The sequence below is a fragment of the Calypte anna genome, chromosome 4 (assembly GCF_003957555.1).
Source record: "Calypte anna isolate BGI_N300 chromosome 4, bCalAnn1_v1.p, whole genome shotgun sequence".
Taxonomy (NCBI): Eukaryota; Metazoa; Chordata; class Aves; order Apodiformes; family Trochilidae; genus Calypte; species Calypte anna.
In genome coordinates this window covers 8,349,801-8,371,811 of record NC_044247.1, presented here as the reverse complement: position 1 = coordinate 8,371,811, position 22,011 = coordinate 8,349,801, and positions in this window count along the sequence as shown.

Here is a 22,011-nt window from a genome sequence, read left to right as displayed (position 1 = left end):
TCCCATGGTTTGACAAATCCCAAAGTACTTTCTTTATTGCATTTTTTATTGATGAGGTTTGTCATTTTATGGGATGCAGGATAATAGAGGGCAATTTAGTCACTGATGCACACAACTGTTACCTTTTTGCAATGCATCAGCAGCAATAATCTTCTTTCAAATATGCTGAGAAGCAGCTATAAACCTTCTCCTGCCAGAGGCAAGCTCCAGTGAGTCAAACTCCACTGTGCTAAGAGATCTTCACAAATTGTGTTTTCTAAGGTCTACATTCATCAAATATAGCAATAATTAAGGCACAAAAAGCAGTTCACTTTTGGATGACCCCCCCAGAAATAGCCACTGAATTACCCCATAATTTTTCAAAAGAGTTTTTGATTTTTTAATTTTTTTTTTAGTGGTTTAGTGTAAAAACCTTGAGGAACACGTGAGGTCCAGATAGTATTTGCATGTCTCCATCTCATGAAAAGGAAGATTAGATGGGTCACAGGAATCAATGAGCCCCAGGGCAACCTGTTAACAGTTCAGCTGATAACAGAACTGGAATGTGTTCCAGGAGTAGACTCCTGGTTTCTATGGACCAAACCTTTTTTCCCCTAAGCTTGGTGAAAGCATCACTTTGAACTTCACCAGAAGCAGTTTGAGTCTCTTTTCAGCCTTTGCAAATCCGCTAAATAAAAGGTATTACAGCAGACAATTGCATGAAGGAGTTAAAATTCATTGAAATGAAGATTTTTTTTTCCCCAAGTGCTAGAAAACACTTGATACTTTCCAGCAGAAATGGAAATATTTCATAGAACAAGTTATAGAAGCAGCATTTTCACAAGAAACAATCTAAACTAAATCATTCAATCACAGTTTATATCTACAAGTGAAACACTGGACAGATTAAAAAACAGCAACTCCTCCAAACTTGTTTCTGAATAAGCTGAAGCTATAAACTATCATCCACAGAGAAATAGCTCCTGGGGCCAGTAATTCTAGGAGTGACAGACAGACTCTGTAAGTATTGTTACAGCTCAGGTATCAGGCTGGAATCACAAACTACTCCATAATAATTTTGATTCCAATTGCAGCTTATGGCCCTGAGGAAATTTTTTTTTCTCATTTATATAAGGAGGAGGATGTACATTTTCCTATAAACTTTTTTCAGTGGAGTAACGGGCAATTACTTTTGACTTCTAAAACTTTCTGAGGTAACAAATCTCTCATTTGCCCAAGCCCCGTATTCAAAAAATAATCTGCAGTTACTATAAATCTACCTCTAAACTGTTCATGGCCCTAGATAAACTAACCTAAGTTCTGATTATACTTCCAGGCTGAAATAAAAGTAAGAATGAAATGTAACAATATCCAACACTGACTCTCACTGTGCCCAGTGAGAATTTTCTCAGCAGCAATGATGTTGATGTAGGGCAGGATTACTGCAATTACCACCACTGAAATCTCCTCACTTAGAAAGTATTTTCATACTGGGAAGTCTAGTGTGTGCATATATATGTATATACATATATTGATGTATATATATATACACATGCATGTGTATATATGTATATATTGATACATATATATTGATGTATATACATCTGTCTCCAGACATGTTTGTCAATGCTTTTTGACTTATTTTTGGTACACATATATTTCATATTTTAAATTATACAAGTATCTAGATAGCAATTTAAGCATTTTGAAAGAGATTACAGACAACAACTCTGAAATACTGTTTCACATTATACAACAACCTTCACTTTTACATTTTCTCCTAAATAAACTAATGTAAGAATTGTTTTGAAAGCTGACAGTAAGTAGGAATAGCAGTGAAACACTGAAACACTATTAAACCCAGAGTTCTCCATCAAACTGTGGAGCTAAAAAGATTTGTGTACAGCCAACAGTAAGATGCAGGAGTTGCAGAATACAGTTCCTCTGAGATCACTGCCATTCTTCAGATGTGCATGTCTCTGCTTAATGACTTCAGGGGAACTTTACACTCATCTACTTACTCATCTGGGGACCTTGGATAGCTGAGAGAGTGCTGGGTCCCTCTTCTCTCACTCCAGTCTCTTTATACATATGATCACAGATATGGCAGATTAAATATGGCCAATATCAGGACCTTAAAGCTCTCAGAAGCTACGTGTTATCAAACCTACTTAGTATTTAAATCAGGCATCCCCTAGCAATCCTGAATATTTTGGGAATAAGCAGTTGCTTCTCAAATTCTTAAATACAGACATGTATATACATACAGGTACCCTTGTCCTCTAAAAATGAATTCATCTTGGTTTTATTTCTTCACTGCTGAAAAGCACTATGTAAATAAAGCCTGGATTTTTTTTCAGTATATTAGGCATATTCTAAGAATCTTAGACTTTTTTCTATTGGCAGCTATCTATAGAAGGCTACTTCAGTCAACACTGAATGGCTTGAGAAACTGAAAAGCACTTACTTGGTCCCCTGAGACCAAAAGCTTCAAATCCCTACTTTTAACTTGCTCTAGGCTTGAGACATGATTCCATTCTCCTAAATGGCAGCACTATACACTGCTACAATTCCACTGGGTCATTCTTTATTTAAGTTCTCATTAAGAGAGGCTTGGGTAACATTACATTTGCAATATACTTCTCCAGATTCTGTATTTTGAAATCCAACTCTAAAGCTAAAGCAGCTCTTTCATTAACTCACAAACGCCAGGCAGAACACTTGGCTTGGCAGCCATGCACAAGTTTTTTGGAATCTTTACAGACCAAAATTCTCTCAGTTGACCAAAACAATAAACAGAATTATATCTACAGCTTTGGTCTGGAGATTTAAACATAATACAGCTGGAACAGAAAGTTAATGGTAAGTCACTGTTGTCTGATACTGCTTCCTATAATATTCTGGTCCCATTAACCTTTTGAGGATAATGTGGCATCATTATTCATTCAAACTGAATGAATAATATCTATTCATCCACTGTGTTTATTTTGTAAACGCTGTGGTTTTGTGCATTGCAACACAAAGGACGGGACAAGAACAGAATGCTTGTAGATACGATGATAATAAACAGATTTTTTAAAAAAACAGAAATAGAAACCCTACTTGTTCTAGATGCACTTTCCACAGACTTTGAGCTAAATACTGAGCAGCCTATGGTTCTCTGGCCCCAAATCTGCAAATTTGTTTCCTCCAAGTGACCTACTACTAGACTGCATAGTGTACCTGTTTGTAAAACTGTAAATTAAATAATTTAAGAATAAACATATATTTTCCTTTTTTCACCTATTGTAACTTATAGGTTTTGACTTTGATTACAGAAGAGGTCATGTTATGTCCCTAATTTGCTACATTTTCCAAAATTAAGAGGCTTTGAAGAAAAGTCACGAAGGATCTTGGTTGATCTGATTGATATTCTTTTTTGCTGAGATCATCTTAGCACATAAGTATTTTTGGGAAACTCCATCACAGTGACTACGGGACCCTATTTAAACCAATAAACTTCATTGCAGTGCTGTTAGTTAACTGGTAATGTGGTGCCTTTTAAGCACTACAGTAGAAAGTTGCATGGAGAAAACTGAGAATTCCTGAGGAAAAAGTTTATCCAGGTTTCCTCCAGTCCCTCTGGCATATTTCAAGTGAATCTGCCAAGTCCTGAAGGGTCTCTATTGTAAGGGAAGATTTCAGGTTTTTCTGTTAGATTCACTCTTCTTGGCAAGAGATTGAAGTCAGGCCTCACATTCTAGATTATGCCACTTATTAAAGTAATTAGCTATCTTTCTTGCCATGAACTGATGAATATTAGACTATGTAGAACATGGTCAACTGCCAGGAGGCAATAAGATGACCTGCCCCCAGAACAGCCAGTGCAGCTCAGCTGGAAATGTAGTTTCAAATGCAGTTTCACCCTGCATTTTGTTGTAGACAAATAACTATGTTATACTGCAACGTTATGTTCTACCTTTGAAATAGAGCTTTGTGTAGTTAACTCATATTTATATGTCCTACAGATTTCACAGTGTGTTTTCACTTACAAGAGAAATCTAGATAGGAAAATTAAAAAAAAATATATATAACATCCTAAATCACTCCAACATATAAACCAATCTGTTAAACTAAATCAATACAAAAGCAGTAAAGCCATCTGTAAGAAACAGTCACAAACATGGTGCAGAACTAAAATCTGTGAAGACAAATGAAGCTACATTCAGCTTAGCTTATACTTGATTTTTACTTTTATGTTTGCCTAAGCAGACTACAATAAGACTTTTCTTGTGTATGCCAAATTAGAATTTCAGCTTTTGTTGTAGGAGAAAGGAAAATTCCTGTTAATTTACACACTTAATTCATAATTAATATTGTGTAGCTAGTGATTACCCTGTGCATAAGAGACAAAATCTCATCTCCCATGACAAAATGCTCATATTTACATCACCCTCACTGGCAACAGAACTGACTGAAGCAGTTTAAGGATCTGAGATGCCTGTGCCAATAAACTCCACATCTGGTATTACAGACTGTTTTTCAAAAAAAGAGATATGTAATAATGTAAATATTAGAGTATTTATTTTAATACAAATGCATTTTTTCAGGAGAAAATCAGTATTTTTTTTTAATATGGTGAAGATGTAGTTGCCTTGTACAGAAACAGCTGAGGATCTGACCTGTTCTTCAGCTTTCTGTCTTTGATTAAGCTTACCAGCTAAAATGTGATAATTTTATAATAAAAGGTGGTTTATTACTTGGAGTTTGCCAAGGAAGGATTCTACAGTTAGGATTTTAAATTATGTTCTGCATTGAATTGAGAATAAAATATCAAAATAAGCATAGAATAGAGGGATAATGGGTATAAAACTGAATGGAGGAATTGGAGGCTCTACATTTCTGTAGTTTAGGTAACTCCTCAGAGTACCTGGCTGTTACTCACCTGGCACACTAAACAATAGTGAGCCAAAACAACAGAGATAAAATAACCAAGTAAGCAAAATGTTCACATGAGATGCAAGAAATCTCTTTTCAAGGCCATGCAGTAAACAGTGCTATAAACCACAGTGGCTATTTCAAGCCCTCCTATGACTGCTCTTCCTTTTGCCATGGGGGAGAGATGAAGAGAGGTGGATATGGATTTGAGGATTTTTTTGAAATTTCAAGAAACTTGAAAGCACAGGCAAATGAAGTTCTTCTGAATATTTTCAAAATTCATTGCACTTACCCATTTTACAGCAGCATTTTCGTGCCTTATTTTCAGAAATTCATTAACAAAAGAAGTTAACCCTACAGGCAAAACACACACTAAACTGCAGGTTACAAACCCTTGAGCACAACCCTGTGTACATTCAACATTTTTCCTTGGAAAAATGGCAGATTGTAGTAACAGACTCATTCCTGTGGTACATCTCTTGCCACAATCAGCCTCTATCTTTTGTTAAGTCATTAGAAAATATGATGTATATCTTGGCACAACTAGGTCCTAGGGAAAAGTTGACAGATGTTACAGTATAAATCAGTTCTGATGCACATTGTGGTGCCTCCAGAGGCATCTTCTGGTCTTCTACAAAAGGTTACTGAGCCATATATAATACAAAAATGCAGATACAATTGTAAGGAATAAATGTAAGGTTCTGCTCTACCCCACTTAGAAAGTCTAATGCATGAATAATGTTCCATCTGCACAATGGTCAAATGTGACTGAAATTGATTTTAGATGTAACACATGAAGCAGCACAGACCTTAACAAGCTTAGAGACATAGGGGACCTTGTCAGGAATCTGTACAAAATTCATGATACAAGAAATTTGTATAAATGAGAATCTGGGACATTGAAGAACGGGGGTTATATTACAAGAAACTTTTGTACCAAGTAATGAAAATGAATTACATACTGGAGGCATTCGCAAGTAGAATTTAACAAAGCTTGTTAGTCACATTAAATTTATAATAAACACATGAAACATATCAAAGATGCAGCTACATATCCTGATTTTTCTGGATGCATGAAGCAAATGTGAGCAAGGGGAACAAAAGGTTTTTCTGCTAACATGTTTAGCTCCAGTCTTTCCACAACCTACCTACCTTAGTCCACATCTGGGCAGTAGATCCCACCTGCATCTGTGAAAGTTGCTCTAGGCCTCCTGATATCACTCCTAGAATGCTGGACAAATGATCCAGTGGCATCTGGCAATTCTGCAAAGGCAAGACAGAAGAGTTAGAGTAATAATGTTCTGTCTTTCCTCTTCTAATTGCAAATGCTCCACGACACTGCAGTGCTGGAAGGGTTGGTTCCTAGAGCATTCCTCTAGCCTTTTGATTCCATATCATGGTTTTGGCTGTGTAATTTTCTAATCTGAGCAGCCATATAAACAAAGCAGCAGGAAGACTTTGTGTTTGATCTGTACTTAACAAGAGAGGAACTATGTTACAGCAGCACTTCAGTAATTTTTTGCACATTGAAAAATGATATTTAATTCTGCTTGCTCTGCTTGACTCACACTTCTTTCATATCTTGAGGGCTAGTTTAATTCTCATTATTGGGTTCATCTGGATTCAGCACAACATGAACAACCTGGTGAAAACTCTCTATAAATATATCTGGGGGAAAAATCAGAATGTATTTATAATCTGCTCTTCCTCAAAATACATAGCTAACTTAGAAAAACTACTATGCTTCACACGTGTTATTGTAAAAAAAACCCAAAATACTTTTAAAAGTTCATAAAATTCTTTAAATAAGTCATATATAAGCATTTTCCTTAAGGTTAAATCAAATTACTAAGCTTAAATGATTAACTACAAGCAAGTGTATTTTATCTTATCAAAACCATTTCAAAAGCTTGAAGTTTTTTTAATGATGAATTTGCTTTCCAGTCTTTCATGAATATTTACAGGGATTATGGATTTTAAAAATTATTAAAAGAATATAAAAGGCTGTAAGGTAAGTGTTCTAAATTTTGGAAATGCCCTATCCAAGAACTGGTACTTTAATTTATTAAAAGCTCAGGATGACCAAAAGTAATTGAAAAGCACTTATATTCACCTTTCAACCTGATCTATCAATTTCATCAATATGTTAATACCATTGATGATATTTACATTCATATGTATTCACTACACTCTGTTCAGGTCCTTTCTGGAATATGACAATTCATCTCTTTGTCACCTCTTAAAATCTCCTTACGACAGCAGACGAACACCTAAGAAACAGGAGCCACTACACCCTGATTAGGCAATGGTGTTATCTTCATTTTATAGATGGAGGAATGAGACAGAGAAACAATCACATTTAAATTAGGATGTTCCATCTAAAATGTTCAGGGATCCATTTTTCAGGGTACTTAAATTTACAGCACAGCAAACATTAAAACTGATTTAGTATTCTTAAACCTCTGTCGAAGCTAGTATCAAATTCTCAAGCTGTAAGCCAAAAAAAAAAAAAAAAAAAAAAAATTGAGGAAAGCAGCATTAATATTTGTTTCAGTATTTTAAAACATTATTCCCAGACCTCTGAAATGTCTGAACAGCCTCAAAAAGGAGACTTTTGCCTGTCCCACTCAGTATTTCCCACTACATCATGCACTTGCAATTCAGCAGCTATTGTAACAATCAAAATATTTTTTAATGTATAAAACTACTTTCACATTCATAGGGTTGGTTCACTCTCAGACTTCTCTTTCCAAACAAGGGTTCAAAATGTCAGCTCTCATGTTGAAGAGTGTATCAATTCATTAAAAGGGAAAAAAAATACTTTTGCATTTTTAAGATTCCTAAACTTGGGGTTTGATTTTGCAGTCCTGGTTTCCTGTGGTTCTTTTTTGTGGGTGAATACCTTCCCCCTCCCATGCTTAAACAAACAAAAAGCAAACCTTAAAAATTCCCAGTAATTTAATCTTGACATTCCATCCCTTTACCCAGAGTATCTCAACCAATTAGACCAATTATGGGTTTTCAAACTTAGGAAAACATAACAGAAGAATAATGAAGGAAAGGGATATAGCTTGAAGCACCACAGTGCAGTGAAACCCTGGCTCAGCCAAATGGCTGAGAACTGAGACAGCAAGGCCAAAAATGATGAAGTCTGAGAACACAAGCTCAACACAACCCAGAGTGTAACAACATTCAGAAAATTAACCCTTAAAATCAACAGGTTTGGTTTCAGTAAGTAGTTGTTTTTCCCAATCTAGTTCACTCTTCAGTGTTTCAAAAAAATCAGAGATCTGATCTTTTATCACATGCGTGGCATGAGAACTGTGAGAAATTGGATACACTTTAGCTGTAGGAATCCTAAATGGGGAAGCTTAAATTTTCTTCCTTATTTTCCTATGAGTTGATTGTTTCAGAAATCAGGTTTCTAAGTAGATTCACAAAATATGTCTAAACCAAAATGTTCTGTTCAGGAAGGCATTCAGGCATGCACTAAAAGATCCGTCCATCACTAATTTAGTACAGTGATTTCTTCTTACATGTTGCAATGGCATTATGAGCCACATGCTACTTTGATTTGAAAGAAAATAAGAGCAGCATTTTTCAAATTGGGTTTAAGTTTATACATTGATTTCATAATGTCTCAGGCTGCTTTCTCTAATTCACTTCAAGATTTTCATTATGGAGCCATAATGCTTTTAAAGAAAAGCAACTGAAATAGAAGTTGATACAATAAAACCAGTTAAGTGTTTCTTTTTACTGTCAGTCAATTCAATTTTCACAGATAGAAAACAGAAATAATTCAAATAGTCATTCACCCAGTCGTCTTCCCTGGATTTTGACATACTTTGTTTTGCATTCTTTTAAATGCATCACACTTTAAAGCATTTAGGGATGATATTCTCTGGCATATAAATATTCTTCTGTACGGATTTATACAGAGGGGACTGCAGCAGCTCCAAGGATGGAAGCTAATAACATCAACACAGCATGTGTATGATTTCATGCACAGAAACTTGGCAAGAGTCAGAGTGTTTTTAGTGGAATGTGGCTATGCTAATACTCCCTCCTGTGAATAGCTCCTTTTCACTGTATAATCAAGATCTCCATGCAGTGATCTGAGATGCCTTTTCACAGAGCTGCTTTCAAAAATGAAATTATCTTCTTTACTATTAATTTTATGAAAATAAATTGCCTTGGAGTTTAGTGCTAATTACTGTCCCTGTCATAAAGCCCAATAAGGGGAGGTGTAGAATTTTATGCAAGAGTCTCAAAGATACAGGCTGCAACCTTGCAAAGTAGAACAATGACTTCTAATAAGCATAATAGAAACCTTGAGCTAAAATGTCTCTGGTTGCAATTACCCCACAACAGAACACCAGTCAGAGCTTATTTCCCCTTTTATTTTTAAACTCCAATAATACTGCATTTCTGTCCACAGAAAGCTTCAAAATAAATCCTACCTTTTTATACTCTATTTCCAAGTTGTCAACAAGCATACATGGTTGACAAGGGATCCACATATGAATTTTGGCACAGATTTATCTGTTTTGCAAGTAAGTTTTTATTGAAACACTACTGAAATAATTATTTAAAAGAACATACGAAAATCCATTAAAATTCTGAAGCTTCTGCCCTGATTTCACCCATAGACGAAGGGTTCAGGACGACAGAAAAAACTTACTAACCTTGATTCCTGTTATCACTTCAGAGCAGGCCAGATAAGCTCTTGGATCAAATTTAAGAAACTTCAGACTAAAATCACCTGCAAACTGCTCAACCAGAGAGGCTCAGGTGGAGCTTCCTGTCTAAAACAGTGTTGGCTTACATTTCACAGCTTGGTGGCAGAAATAGATGAAATAGAAGCCCTTGACACTGCCTTGTGTACCCACTCCTCAGAACAGCCTTTTCAGGACTCATGTACGAAAGGCACATGTCCCAAGGCACTCTAAGAAGTAACCTAAAGAGATCTGCTTGGTGAGACTGAAAACCACACAATAGCTTAGGGGAAACTGCAGTGCTAATCACAGCTCATCTCCTCAAAAGTGAGCAGGCTTGAAAATGACTAGTTTTGTTCTCTGACCTTAAAATTCATGAGAGAAAAAAAGCTTGAAACATCTGAAAAATGTACCAAACCCCACAAAAACATAATTTATGCTGTTTCATTCAAACAGAAGTACCAAAAGGCTGCTTGCACGAGAAGAGGTGAGTAAGGAAATTCCTGCTGCTTTTAGTACCTTTCTATAAAATAGAACTAAACAATATAATTCAACATTTCCTATATAAAACTAATTTAATAACTACACAGTAAGAGAAATAGAAGTTAAAGGAAGAAAATGTTTTCTCTATTCTTTCTCACCTTTCTCCCCTACTCAACCAAGGAGGTATCAGATGAAGTTGTTCAATAAATCTCAGGGCTTGCTTAGGTGAAATAAAAAATAAGACAAAAAGAGTTTTGTAATCTCTGTTTGGATTCTGATGTAAATTTTACTTGTAAATTAACCAAGCCAAAGCCAGCACAAATCACCAGCTATATGAAAATAGTCACCACTTAGGGTAAACACTATTGCAAGCAGATACATTACACTGTAAACCCCTGAGATTTTTTTGGATTGAATGCAAAGAGCATGTGGATCTGCAGAAACACCTCCTTCCTAATTTGGGGGGTTTTTAAACCTAAAGGATTTATTTCAGCTATTGAGTGCAGGGAACATGTCAGTTTTATGAAAAACCCACTCTTATTTGGTTAGTTTTTTGGAGGTATCTAATCAAATAAATACTTTCAACACTTATTTTTCCCACTAGTTGAGAAAACAAATGTGAGGTTTCATTAGATATGAAATACCAGACAAAATAACAAACATCACATCCATCACAACCTCATTCATTTAATTAAATTCAGATGCTCAGCTGAGTAATTTTAATTAGTAGTACTGGACATATTTTCCAGTTGTCTGGAAGCAGGAGTTTTCAATAATTTATCCTCCTTTCTTGGAAATATATTTCACTCTTTGATTTCAAATGTCTATGCCTAAGTTTTTTTTCCCCAAGAACAGTTTGTTCACAATTGACAGGTGGTTAAATAGGGATGGAACAGGGCTAGGATATTAACCACAGCTCATCATTGCAAGATGGTAGCTTGATGGAATCACAGTAAATTATTTTTTTTCTTAGTCCAATCTCAAATGCAGATCTTCTGGGAAAGCAGCTTTTACTTTCAGATGACTTACAGTTCCATTTCAACTCACAGTGCTCCCAAGTGACTTCATGAAATCATGGAGTTGTTTTTCCATCTAAAGTGAGTGGTAGCTGTACTTTTGACCTTGCAACTAACAAAAAATACTGATTCTGACCTTTATTTAGAAGGAGAAACTGACAATAGATATAGCTTGATATTCCGTTGACTGATAATTTGTTATTTTATAAAATATAACTTCTCAAGAACAGGATACCAAAATAAAAATTTCTCTGCTCAGATAATTTTTCTGGTCAGAGAAAAAGGTTCTGACCAAACCTTTATGTCAGACTTTTTTCCCGACCTTGCTTTCTCTGGCAGCTCAGGTTGTGCACCACACTTGTTTCCTGCTCTGCCTTCCCACTGGCCTTCTGCTGCTCATCTGACCACACACCAATGCCCTGGTGATAACAATGATCAGCTAAGGAAATACTTTTCTGTCTCATGACTTGAGCAATTTTATCCTCATCTTCAACAACAAAGGTTGAAGACCATGAAAACCCATGTTTTGGTCTGGCAGCTGCTCATTTCCAACACAAAACTGCAAAAACTTCTACCAGCTCTCTTGAATGACATATAAACTGCATTCTTAGCTAAATTATACCTAGCTCATAATCACTTAATATATTTCAAATTCTTTCACAGTTATAAGTGTTGCTAAAAATTGCTAATTCAAGTACTGAAGGCTGGAAAATGTCCCCAAGGTTTCCTTCTCAACCTTGGTTTACCTCCTCAGTGCCATTAAATACTGTTAATTTTTAATAGTCTGTTAATATTCCCTTTTTTCCACTGATTACATTACTGAGGAGTCATTCACCCACTGAAGGAGCACACTCTGCAATCTGACTGCCCTGATTTCACGTGGCAGCAAGTGAAGGAAAGAGGATTGCAAAAACCAATGCCCAGCCTTGTACTTAGGGCAGCAGAACACCTGCCTCAGCCAGAGAGCTCCTTGGGTTGTTTACCATTACCCTGACATTAGACAAGCCTAAAGCACAAAAGATATGTCAGAAATGTGCCACCATATGCAAAATTTTGCAGTCTAATACAGTTGATAGAGCAGCTGATAAAAAGCTGTGTTTATTGTTCACATAATCTCAAATGCCAGGTGCTTGCTATTGCTTAGATTCTCATGCATAATTTTGTTTCAACAGTCAATGTTCTTAATATTTTTATAGGAAGAAAGGCAAGTGCCACTGCATTAGTCTGCCTGCATGAGAGCTCAACCCGAAATCAACAATGTTCCCCTTTTTCCTGTAGAACATCTGTGAAGTATAATTATAATTAAGCACGACTTGAATATTAATTGCTCTAATGTCACCAGTGTAATGTCCTAGGATACACTGATTCAGTTTCAAAGTACTGTTTTATTTAAGAGCTCTGCCAGATGTTCTAATCATTTCACTTAAATTTTTCCACCAGGAAAACCATTGCTGAGACTTGTGAATCTCCTGCCTTTGCCAGCTGTCAAGGAACTAATTTCATCCCCAAAGAGGAGTTGAAATCTCTAAGAATTATTTTTTTCTTAAAAAGAGAAGTGATATTTCAGAAACATCTGTATTGCTGCTGGCTTATAAAAGATTTTGCTGAGAAGAATGCAATTTAAAGTAATCTTGGACAAGAAGACCTTTATTTATTCAGGTAACGGGTTTTTGTGTGCATCTTATTTTCCTATCAGATCATGCAAGAGAAATTCAGTACTGTCTGTTGCAGTGTTGAACAGATGACCATTTCAGAGGGCCATATCCTTAACCTGAACATCACTGTATCTGTGCTGACTCGAGTGCCACAACAGAGCATGAGGATCTGATCTCTCTTAAGCAACTTCTATAGTAGTGGGGAAAGTCTCTCAAGAACTGCTCAAACTGAAACATAATTTACAATTATTTATACCTACAATTCCAGGCCATGGAATGTAAATTCACTTTAAAAGAAAAGCCTGGTTAGCGGTTCATGAGTGTCAATGAATGACTGAAACAAACTATGGCCTCAGAAAGACCCTTATTTGCTTGGCATACTTGTTCTGAAATAGGTTTTTCAGAGAAACTACTTGTAAGAACTTGCTGAATACCACAGTAGTAAAGGAGTTTATCTCATAATGCATCAAGTGCCTTCCAAGAAACATTGAGTTTCTTAAAATGAATTGTATTCCCCAAGAATACAGATTTCATGAAGTGAGTTACAACTTTTAACTACACATGGGCTTCACACGCACTTGGCAGATTTTAGAATCTTGAGCAGACATTGGACCAAGAGAGCTTCCAGACATCCTTCCAACTCCAGCCATCATGGGACTCTGTGACTGAATGGTTCATTTATGGAGAGAGAGAGGTAGCAGCAACTTCCAGGTTTGCTTTCATGATGAATAAGACAAATTCTAGATTCAGGCCAACATCTGCTTGAGCTTTGGTTGGATGAGCTTTTGGGTAAGCATGTTGGAAAATTATGCTTTGGGAAGAACACTCATTTGATTACAAAAGATAACACTGTGCACTTTTATGCCATGTTCATATTACACAATATTCATCTCCACAGGAATGATTTTAATCAGCATGCAGTAACCCAGGTGAATTTGGCTAGTTTAGGAAAAATCTGGGTCAAATTATTCTGCTAGTACCTTAACTGCAAACAGAAAATGAATTATGCCAACAGTTCATTGTGCCAACCACCTGACAAGTCATATTTAACTCCTGAAGTATCAGGCAACACAAACATTATGTCCATATCCCATTCATGAGAGTAAGTTCTTTGGAAAGAAATAACCTCCCTCAGAGTACAAGTTAAATAGTTAAACTTTGGTATATAAAGTTCTTAATCTAAATTTTACATAGAATCAGAATATAAAATAACATTTTAAATATCATATACCTTATTCAAAACATCTTTCTTTCCTCTTTTATGACTTGATGAAAATTTCACGATAAATTGGTCTGAGACTGATCATATTCATCAAGTAATGAGTTCTTGAAAGCATCTTCAAAGGACATCATGATATGAAGAGCAGAAGATGTATTTTATCACCATACTAGTTAACAGATGGTATTAGCATGTGTCTCATAAGTAACAAGGAAAAAATAGATGAAAAATTACATTTTTCAAAGGTGGCCAGAGTTTCTAATATTAATTTACTTGTTAGAAGAAAAAAGGGGAAAAGATACGCAGTAACAAAAGTCACTGCAGTGAAACTCTAGGAGTAAAAAAGGAAAGTTTAACACAGATTTTTCCAAATGTTACAATTGTCCCTCTTTTGCTTTCTTATAACATACAGAAAAAAATATCAAGGCTTAAGAATTTTGTCTTTGCCTCTATTATTTTAATCAAAATACAGCTGAGAGTAAAGGAAGACAAATATGTGTGATATTCAGAAAAAGAATCCCCACTGTGCCAGAAAGACTTAGTTTGAATCAAAAAGGATAAGAGAATAAATTCCCTTTTCCAACAAACTTTTAACTACTTAGACAATACTGAATGGTTTTATTGGAAAATACAGAAAAATGCCCTACTTATTAGTAATCTGTTCTCCCTGAGTCACAAGATAACCAGAAAATACTGTGGTGCTACAAGATTTTCAGCTGTCTTTGAATGCTTGTGTAACTAAACATCTTTTACAGAAACTGACATTAGATATCAGTTATCACTGAAAAAGGCAGTTTTAAAAATAAATGGTCAATGCAATTTGAAAACTATAAAAGTATCATGATCTAGCAATATAAAAGGATGAGCAGTAATTTTAAAGCCTAAAATATACTCTGTGCACACAAAAGTATGCTAAAGAGAATAAAAGCATATAGATTCTACAAACCTGAAGTGAACCCACAGATAATCTGAAATCTGCTATGAGAAAACAAAGATATTTAGAAGTGTTAACTCTCCTGTCAGAAAATGTTTTTTCTATGAAATTTCAAACTATTTTTGCCTTTCTGTAATAAATGGATCTAAAATTAAGTACCTCACTCTGTGAAATATCTGAAGGATACACGTTTATTTGTGGTGTGGTAATAGAATATTTAAAAGATCAGTAAAAGTTTCCATAATGAAATAAGAAATAGTTTTCTATTGTGTTTATATTTTGATTCCAGAACACAAGAAATCACAGAATAAATGCTTTTCTAGACCAATGAAACATCAGCTAAAGTTAATGCAGAAATACCTGATCAAAGCTTCAGGATACCCATCTAGCAAAACTCACAGTACCACTGACTAAAACCAAAAACCTATGTTATGTGCCTATTTTCACACTATGACTGATCAATTTCAACTTGGCTGGCTGTTGAAGCAATGCTGGGTAAGTGCCAGAAGTAACTTTTTTCTTTCCTTTTTTGTTGCTGGAAGGTTTCATGTAACAATACAATACTAGACAGTGCTTCTCCAGTGTTAACAGATCTCAGGGTTCTCTTGCCAGCTGATGAAGAAAGAAAAATTATTTCCACTAACAGAACATGTGTGCCAAGTAGTAACTATGAACAAGTAATTACGTGAAAAAAAAATAATAATCAAGATTTATGGAGTTGTTCTTTATAAAGTAGATGTGTGTTCTATACCATAATTTTCAAGCAAGTCTGTGACCTTACAATCATACAAGCTGTCTTAGCAAAATCTATTTTCCAGAAGCTGATTTGCAGAAGTTCACAGAATTACCAGGGAGGCTGAGCACTGAGCCTGCAGACCCATGACTTCAGTTCTCTTTAACTGCTCTCTCCCTTTGGGGAACTTTACAGCTGTCCTCACATCAGCAAAACAGATGGGAACATTTTTTTAATTTCAACAAAGAAAGTGAGAATATAGTGCATTGCTTCCACAGAGAGCAAAGGTTCCCTTTAATGAGCTCACTGTATTCTCATTTCCATAATTAATTCTGTTAATCAAGAGGTTGAAGTTTAATCTTACATTCCCTTTTTCAGTCTAAACCAAAGACCGATGGCTTTACTGTTTCATCAAGCCTGGCACAGACACTGCTGAGCAAGCCAGAAGTTTCCACAGTGACACACCTGCCTTCATCCAAGGTTTGCACTACAAAAAAGAACATAATTAAGGAATGAACTCTAATCCTCCACAAATTCCATTATTTATACTACCTTGCCATGAAATGGATTCATCAAACTTTAACATTCTAGTAAACACAATTTGAAATGCGTCCTGCTCTTAAAGTGAACATCAAAGTGAGAATATTGAGCAATTTCTAATTATAAAGAACCAGGAGGAGCAACATTACTTCTTGTTAAATAAATTTATTTTTAAAATATCTTTCCCTTTCCAGAAGAATTCATATGTTCAGATATCTCTGTTCTTCTCACTCTCAAACCAAGTTCCCTCAAAAATGGAGTCATTGTGTATGGCTTCCTTGAGTAGCAGAAAGGCACAAGGATTTAAAAAATTATACATAGCTGCCACAGAAATCCTAAAAAATATCTGCTTTTCTAAAGTGCTAATAATTTTCCTTTCCCAGCCAGGAACATATGCAAATGGAATATATATTTTTAAAATATTTTTATAAATTTTAGATAACCAGAAATAACTAGAAATAACACTGTGTGCATCTTGTTTTGTGCTATTGTCTCCCTTTTAGGCCATATCTGGGGCCAAACTGAAGCAGTTTGCTCCCTCAGCTGATGAACCCTCAAGGAAGAGAATCAGGAAAAGGAGAGAAGCCCCAGGGACTGAAACAGAAATAGATTTAATGAAAAAACACAAAACAAACACCAATATCAAGTACCTAAGCTTATCCTCAGCCTCATCCTGGGGAGTAGCAGAGGCAGCAGCAGACCCAGAGAGAGGAGGCCCAGGAAAGGGAACCCCCCCTCAAGACTCCCCTCCTTGATGATGGGTGAGGTGAGGGGTGTGGGACACCCCTGTCACTCACCCTGGGGCAGCTGCCCTGGCTGGAGCTCCTGGAGCTGCCAAGGACCTGACCTCCATGGCTGGCCCATGTGAAACCAGGACAGGGACACATTATACTCCAAGAGACAATACAGTTTTCTTAAGCTCATGCATTATTAAGGAGTTCTGAGATGTAAAGCACTTAAAGAGATTCAGCTGCCAAGAGATGCCTCTAATGATAAGGAGCAAACACCTTGGTACACAGCATAGCCATTAAAAATATAGTTTAACACATGAATCACTACATGGTTCCTTATGTTTATGACTATCTAAAGCTATAGAGTTCTTTAACTTTCTTTTTTTTTTTATCCAAATTTCCCAAAGCATTAGTGTATTTTGTATCACAAAAGCTGATAAATTGCATCTATTTAGTAAACAGTACTACTGACCTACTTATACTTTAAAAAGCAAACTCTTACTTAATTTTATATCTCACATGAGGAGGGTTCCACTGAGAAACATAAAGGAATCTAGCTTTGCAAAACTGCCAGTAAAATATATATTATTTTGGACACTGTGAGCTATAAACAAGATAATTTTTTTCTCGTTATATTTATCCCACTCAAAACCATATACTTTGTTAACCATACCAATATATCCCACGTTGCAAATCTCTTTTTTTCAGCTGAGTAAAAGAAAACATGGGAAAGGTATAATGGCTGGAGAAAAATCAGCTAGGAAACTATTCTTGAGTGTAGTTCAAGATTATCAAATTCTTATCGATTTCAAATTGTCAGAGGTTGACAAACACACACACACAAAAAAATCTTTCTCTTGCCTTCTGATTCCATTATTTAATGTACCAGGCTGCATGACACTTATAATGTGCTTACTTGCTGCCATCATGCTGTTGGACACACAGCCAATAGCATCTAGGCTTTTTGTAAAGTGGAGACATAATGGAAAAAGAACACAGTATGTGCTAATGGTAACATTTGCTTACTAGATACCATCTTTTAGCTATTTGAAACAAATTATCTAAACTTTTGAGTGAAGAAGAAAACATGTTTAAATTTCTGTGTGATCTCACAACACCATTCTCTTTACTTCAACTCTAAAATGGGTGTTTTTCTTAGTGAAGGCAAAATCTATCAGCTTGTCCACCACTGGGTAGATGTGCCACAAGCAGTATGGCCACACTTCATACAACATGCTTGAGTGATTGCTCCATCAATGAAACAGACAATTTCATGTGATTTTGGTCCTCTATTGATCTTCAAATACTTCCAGTGAGACTCCTCATTACTACAAGCAAAGAATTTTGTGCCATATATTTTTGTCCTCTGTCATTAACTAAAGACAAACATTGAACATTCAGTAGCAAACTTCATTGGGATTTCCATGTATTTTTCTATTAAAATCCACAGATGATGTGCTTTTTTCATTCTTAGTTCAATACTGCAGAGCTTACTTTTTCACACATGAATAAAAAAGTTACTGTCATTTTAGAGATTCAGTTATTTCCTTAAATAATGTTTGTTTCAGCAAATAGAAGTTTATATTGTTAGATCAAGCAAAAAGATAAGCAAAGCATAAGACCTAAGAATGGCAAACTTAAAATGCTGATATGTTGGGCTGAATAAGCAACTGTACTGCAGACAGTACCAGTGTGATGCATGTGTGTGGCTTCAGTTTCTGTGTATCAGACATCTATTTTTGCTGAGCACATTCCTAGCACTGTTAATATTCACACCTCAGTGGGAAAGTTCATAGGACTATAATCATGCTGAATAGCTGCTTATTATTTTTCTAAACAGAAAAGCTATTCCAAATATTTCAATAATTTATTTCCTCCCAAAAATGAAAATACTTGGTTGAAATATTTCAGATTTTCATACCTGTCTAGCATGGAGCAGGACAAAAAAAATACATTGATACTTTTTTTCCACTCACTTATTAATTTCTTTTTTTCTTAAATATAATATTAATCTATTAGTTTCATCATGGTTAGAACCATCTAGAAAATTTCTGCTATTTAATGAAGACAGGTAAGCATATTTAATCGAACTCCAGAAAAACGATTCATGGAAAAATAAGTATAAATTAGGATACAGAGGTCTCAATCAGAAGTTTAAAAACGTTGACAAATGCTGGGATCCTGACATACAGTCTGAGTCATGTGAGAACAAAGACTTTATGATTAAACTTCAAAGAATTAATCTTAAATAAAAAGTGATAAATACCTGTGGTAGTAGGTTTGACAGCATATGCTGTCAGGTCTGACACTACGTAAATTATTGCAATCCAAAATGAAAATGGAAATCCAAAATGAATTCAATCTTCTATTACCTGAAAGACCTTGAGCTACTCCTAGTTTATTAACCTCTACAGATTATTCCTATAGTCTCCTATAGAAAATGACCACTGATCTTCCCTGCTCTTGCTTGTAAAAAAAACCAAAACAAACTAATACAAGGAACCAAAGTAGTTAATTTTCTGCTTGTATTTTACAGAGAGTCTCTAAACTTTACTTGAAGTTCGTAGAATTTTGAATTCAAGGGCAAAGCAGCATGCATCTCTCTCCAGTGACACCGAGGCAGGAGGCTCAGCCCTCTGCTTCCTGCCAAGAATTGAGAGGATTTGGTGAGCACGAGCCCCACAGCATCGAGTGAATAAAAACTGCACTCAGCTTTGTGATACTGCTTGCACATCTATCTGCTGCACAGAGATAGGGATGTACAAAGCGTATTTAATCTGCATTCAAATTATGATTTTCTGAACAACGAGGATTTCTGTGAATGAAGAAAGGTGGAGAGTACCAGTGCACTTGCCAGGCAGCAGCTAGTTTTCTCCCCTCTACCTCTTAAAAGGTGGATCCACACAGTGCTGAAATCAGAGAAGTTCAAGACCATTTACTCCTCTCTAAGGATATATTTTGAATTAATTAAACCCTACTGGCAGTGGGCTTTGACTAGTTGATAATCCAGCCCTGTGGCTTCCACCAGTGGGCAGCACAAACTTATCTATACCAAATACATTCCAGAGAAACTAATGAGGAAGTAACCAGTTTTTTATTTATAACTATCTCTCAGTACATAAACCTATTATGTGTAATCTTGTGCAAATCATTTGAGGTCTGGATTATCCCTTGGGATCCTTCCACAAGCTTCAATCCTAGCCTAAGGTATGCTAAAGGATTAAACTCAGTCTGAAATGGCTCTTACATATATAAAATACTACTTGAAGGTGATAGACTACACTTTTCTTGTGGTTTAATTTTTAATTGTAGAATTCTTAGTTTCAAAAACAAAGTTTTCAACAAGACTGCTAGAATTTCAGCTGAAAAGGACACTGATGTTTGAAACTGAAAGGCACAATTGTGATCCCAAAGACTGAGCTCCTGTGTAGCAGTAGGCATAGCAGGCTTCACCCAATGGCTCTCAAACATACCTGTGATTTGGAGTTAGCAGACATTGTCAGGCACAGAATTTAATTTAATTACCCGAATCTATTCTGTCTCTTTAACAATTAATTATAGTCATCCAGCAGGTGTGCTCTTTCATAAAAATGCTTTCAGCTTGCCTGAACATAGCTCTCTGGAGAAGGAACTGAAAGCACCCAAATCACTATGTCATACTGCAAAGTTAGTTGCTGGAAGTAAACAGAAGTATTTTCACATATCATATGAAAAACACCCTGAAATATGCATTAAGTATATGAGATGCAGAATGAAACAGAGGAAAAAATAATGAAATATTAATAGATTTTGAAAGAAAATAATATCTAATGTAAGAACAAAAAGACCAGTCTCTGTGGTGGGAGAAACTTGAAGAAAAGTATCCTTACAGTCCACAACTGGCTCCTCAGGAAAGGGAGCAGTTACTGAAAAACATGCTAAAAAAGAAGCAGGATAAGCTTATTTCTCAGGAACCACAAAACCCATTGCCACAAGGGCTACATCACTCATTTATACCTTGTATCAAATAGTTATAAAGGTAACAGGGAACATCATACACTGCTAAGAAAGGGAGACATTCTTGTAATTAGTTTTCTATAGGCTGGTGGTGGGGTTCCAGAAGGTCTCAGGATGGCCAAAGGGAAGATTTATCTTGTTAGTTTCAAACCAGCACACCCCCTCCTTGGAAGTGTTCAGGGCCAGGTTGGATGGGGCTTGAAGCAACTTGGTCTGGTGGGAGACACCCCTGCCCATGGCAGAGGGTTGGAACTGGATGGATATTTAAAGTACCTTCCAACCCACACCATTTTCTGACTCCATGATCTGAGGTTACGTGGGAAAACTAGGTTAAAAAAAAAAAAAAAAAGTGTGTGTATATATATATGTCCACAGATCACAAGCAATTGAAGTCTTTGGCTAAAATTAAACAAATAAAATTCTTATTTCACCACGACTTCAAAAAGCTGTAACAAAATTTTTAGTATTAATAATAGAAATGGAACAGGCAGTCTACAGCAGCTTTGACACAAGTAATCTAACCACCTATTCAGACAGACACTAAGGGGATACAAAAATTCCTCAGGGTGTGTGAGTGGGAGGAAAATGTTGCTCAGATGAGTAACATGGAAGTGTTAATGGGCAAGGACATCTGAAAGAGGAAGTATGAGAAATCAAATAAAGATTTGAAGAAATTGCTCATTTGAAAGTGAAAGCACTATGGCAAAAAGAAAAGTTACATTTCACTATTTTCCAGCAGTTCCTGGGGCTGCCTTTTGCAGCAGTAGGAACAAAGCCAGAAGCACAGAGTTCATTCAGCATGGAAGCTATCAGAAATGGAACAGTGATATGTTCACACAACAGGTCATCCCTGAGTGAAATTTCATGTTTCTACCCATTACCTTTTATCATTATTACCACCAGGGACACAGACAATATTCCCATATGATTTCCTTTTTTTTTTTTTTTTTTTTTTTTCAAAATAGAGTTCTGTATGATTTGCAAACTGAATTTAAACTGGGCAGCTGCTGGTAGTTACAGACACATTCTTAAAAGCATCTGAGAGAAGTTCACTGAAGCACATTGTAGAGCATTCACAAAGCCTTTGGAATTA